At 50.8% G+C, this 3,899-nt stretch overlaps 1 protein-coding gene and 1 long non-coding RNA gene across 2 annotated transcripts in view; one reads left to right on the top strand and one right to left on the bottom strand.

Moving 5' to 3' along the window:
• Positions 1-753: 753 nt before the first annotated feature.
• Positions 754-3,147, top strand: LOC119471128. Its single transcript, XR_005200127.1, has 3 exons — positions 754-867; positions 954-1,177; positions 3,015-3,147. It is a non-coding gene; the product is annotated as an uncharacterized LOC119471128 (long non-coding RNA).
• EIF3I (eukaryotic translation initiation factor 3 subunit I) overlaps positions 2,864-3,899 on the bottom strand; it is an 11,780-nt gene continuing 10,744 nt past the window's right edge. The window contains exon 10 of the mRNA XM_017527923.2: positions 2,864-2,903. The gene's annotated coding sequence lies outside the window, so the exon portion shown is untranslated. The remainder of the gene's footprint in view (positions 2,904-3,899) is intronic.

The following is a 3,899-nucleotide window of genomic DNA, read 5'->3' as shown; positions in this document are numbered from 1 at the left end:
TCTGAGGTTTTTTTTTTTTTTTTTTTTTTTTTTTAGACGTTTTTCTCTTTGTCACCCAGGTGGGAGTACAGTGGCGCCATCTCAGCTCACTGCAACCTCCACCTCCCAGGTTCAAGTAATTCTCCTGCCTCAGCCTCCCAAGTAGCTGAGATTACAGGTGCCTGCCACTGTGCCTGGCTAATTTTTGTATTTTTAGTAGAGACAGGGTATTGCCATGCTGGCCAGGCTGGTCTCAAATTCCTGGCCTCAAATGATCCACCTCCCTCGGCCTCCCAAAGTGCTGGGATTACAGGTATGAGCCACTGTGCCCGGCCAGATGGGCTCTTTACAGGGTTCTGTGTCTCCCTCATTGGTCTCGAGCACTTGCTCCCAGGCTGTACTTGCAAAGGGCTTGGGCTAGGGAAGATGACCAGACTCCCATTGCCCAGAGGACAGCCCCTGCAGGACAGCTTCATGCACCTGGTGGAGGCCTGTGGGGATTTGGAGCAGAGCATGGATCACTGGCTGAGTCAGCTGGACAGCTGCTGCTGGCTGTCACATATAAAGGAGGCACTAGCATCACCTGCCTGGCAGTCCCAGGCATGGAGCCCCCTTGACACAGAGACTAGGGTGTGATGGGCAGGGCTCTCAACCCCTGGACGCAAAACTGATTCAGTAAGCAAATATAGCCTAGAACTTGGTCCATTCTATTCCTGTCCTGGTGACCCTGGGAGGGAAGGACTAGGCCACTGCTGATGAGCCCTGGGCCCACAGGGAAGGGGCCTGCATTCTGGTACATCAGGCTGTAGGCACAGACAGCACCCTGCTTGTGACTTCACTGGACCTCTTGAGCAGGACCAGGGGCTAGTGGAGCAGGAGTGGATCCAGGTAAGTAAGTGACCACCCAACCGCGGCCTTACCCTCCATCCAGAAACCTTGCTTCCTCGTGCCCATTGCTTTTCCCCCGTCTCCAGGTTGGCCACCCTTTCCAGCTGCGCTGTGCCCATTCCACCTTCTCCCATGCCTGCCTCAAGCACGAGGCATCATCCACCTTTCTCCTCTTCCCGGACTGCGTGTGGCAACTGGGCCGCCGGTTCCCACTGTGACTGGAGTTTGGGGAAGGGCTACTGTTGGCACTGTTTGAGTGCACCTATGCCTCCCCTTTTGGCACCTTCCTCTGCAACAGTGAAAAGGGGAGGTGAGCTGAGGGGGTGTTGAGGTGGGTCAGGGGCAGGCACAGGAAAGGGCTGGATGTCTGCGGCATCAGTACCTTAATTCCTTAGGAGCCATCTTTCCCTTCCAATTGAGTTTGTCTTTTAGGAAAACCAAGTGTCATTCCTGCCCCTACCTCCAAATTTCACACTTCCTCCTAACTTCTGCAAACCCAGAGATAGATAGGGCCAAGGCCAATCCTTTAGATTTTTTTTTTTTTTTTTTGAGATGGAGTCTCACTCTCGTTGCCCAGGCTGGAGTGCAATGGCGCCATCTCGGCTCACCGCAACCTCCGCCTCATGGGGCTACTCTGTCCATAGCCAATTGCAAGTGACCCCTGTCTTGAAAACAAGGATTAAAGGGGAAAGTTACTGCAAAAATAATTTCTGGAGCTCTCTATCACTTTGCAAGGTTGATTCTTTCAAAGTAATAGAACAGAGGTCGAAAGCAGAGTGGAATCATTTGGGCTCAAAGTCCTGTATCACCACTGTGTCCTGCTGGGCGTTCATAGCAAACCTGTTAGAGTTTGTCTTGTCGGTAGCATGAAAGGGATAAGAGTAGCCACAACCTGGCCAGGTGCAGTGGCTCACACCTGTAATCCCAGCACTTTGGGAGGCTGAGGCGAGCAGATCACCTGAGGTCAGGAGTTCGAGACCAGCCTGGCCAACATGAAGCGCCATCTCTACTAAAAATACAAAAAGTTAGCCAGGTGTGATGGTGCATACCTGTAATCCCAGCTACTCAGGAGGCTGAGGCACAAGAATTGCTTGAACCCAGGCGACAGAGCGGGACTCCATCAAAAAAGAAAAAAAGAAGTGGTATTTTTATTATTTTATTTTTTGGTTGGTATTTTATTATTTGGTAATAATAAAATTATTATTTTATTATTAAGTGGTATTTTATTATTTGGTTGGCTCACTGTGTATGCTCCTAATCAGCCCCAGATGACAGCTTTGTCTTAGGACGCTAAGAGATGGGGGGAGGAAGGGTTCACTCCTCTCCAGGGTGAAGATCAGACTTAGTTATTTTCTGTTGCTCAGTCTTCCTCCACACCCCATCCTATTTCACTAACCCCACTGGTCCTGGATCATCTCTATTTACCTCCCTCTCCCCCATCCTTCATCTTTAGTCTTTCTCCTAAAAATGTCTGAGTTTGGTCCTCCCTTGCCAGAAGGCTCTCCCCACGTCTTCATCCACACTGGTCTCTTTCCATTTGGACTCTCTGGCAGCTGCCTCACTGCTCTCTGCATCTTCCTTGTTACCAGTTTTCTTTCAAAAGCTCCTGGGTCCAGATCTATCAATATTCTCAGTGGGCCCTTTCCACCTTCTTGCTTTGGCTCATGCTTCTCCCCAAGTGTTGGCTGTTGCTTTGCACAGTGGGTATGCTAGGTCTGCTGAGACGAAGCTCAAACATCAAGTTCTTTTTTTTGAGACAGAGTTTCACTCTTGCTGCCCAGGCTGGAATGCAATGGCATGATCTTGGCTCACTGCAACCTCCACCTCCCAGGTTCAAGTGATTCTCCTACCTCAGCCTCCCAAGTAGCTGGGATTACAGGCATATGCCACCACACCAGACTAATTTTGTATTTTCAGTAGAGACGGGGTTTCTCCATGTTGGTCAAGCTGATCTTGAACCCCTGACCTCAGGTGATCCACCCACCTCAGCCTCCCAAAGTGCTGGGATTACAGGCGTGAGCCACCGCGCCCAGCCAAACATCACATTCTTAATTAGCCTTCTCTGACACTGAGGCAAAACTAAATTGGTTTCTCCCTTTAAATAGAACTCTTAAGTAGGACTTTGTCTTGTTCCTCTTTTATTCTAGTGCCCAATATAAGATCTGACTGTAAATGTTTGCAAGAAAAAGGAGAAAAGTTATCACTGTTCCAGAGTGGCTGTCACCCTACTAACCAGGGCTGCCCACCCAGACTCCCAGAGGGCATACCTGGGGCTGGAAACGCCCTCCCTCCATGTCTGCAGATACCTGTATGAAGTGAGGACTCAAATGTACTCCCTGTGGTCTGGGGTCAAAAAAGCAACAAAGACTCTGGAACCCACTCTGTGTCCTCGATGCCTTGGCCATCTGTGGAGCCCCAGAGCCTGCAGCTGTGGCAAGGTGAGCCCCACACCTCCTCCCCTGGGGATTACTCCTCTGCTCAGCGTCCTGACCTGTATTCCTCTTCCTCAGCCCTGTTTCTGTGCTGGACCTGCTCACCTGAGCCTGCAGAAGCCGCATGGGAGCAAGTGTGACAAATAGTGACAGGAAGGGAGAAGACAAAAGCCTCTCAGCCACCTGCGTCAGCCAAGTCCCCACCCTAAGCACTGGCTTGCTGGACAGCAGCTGATATGTTCCTGAAACCTCTGCAGGCCCCTTAGGATCTTTATGCCTTGGATGAGGGTGCAGAATGTTGTATTTGACCGGAGCGTGGAAAGTTATCACGAGACAAAAGTATGCCAGATTGCAGAGTCATTTATTATGCCGGCGACCACAGAGGACTCACGTCTCTCCAACCTGTGGTGGCAACAGGAGGATGCCACGATTTTTTATACCCGAAAAACCACCTTGGGAGTGGGGGTGAGGGGCGGGGATGGGGATGAAAAGGCTTCAGACATTTCAAGGGCTAGGGGATTCTGTGATTCACCTCCTGGGTGGAGACAAGGGCGGGGGTCTCCAGACATTCCAAGGGCTAGGGGATTCTGTGATTCACCT

The sequence above is a fragment of the Cebus imitator genome, unplaced genomic scaffold (genome assembly GCF_001604975.1).
Source record: "Cebus imitator isolate Cc_AM_T3 unplaced genomic scaffold, Cebus_imitator-1.0 Scaffold51, whole genome shotgun sequence".
Taxonomy (NCBI): domain Eukaryota; kingdom Metazoa; phylum Chordata; class Mammalia; order Primates; family Cebidae; genus Cebus; species Cebus imitator.
Note: the sequence above shows the minus strand (reverse complement) of the source record. Positions and strands in the feature narration are given on the sequence as shown.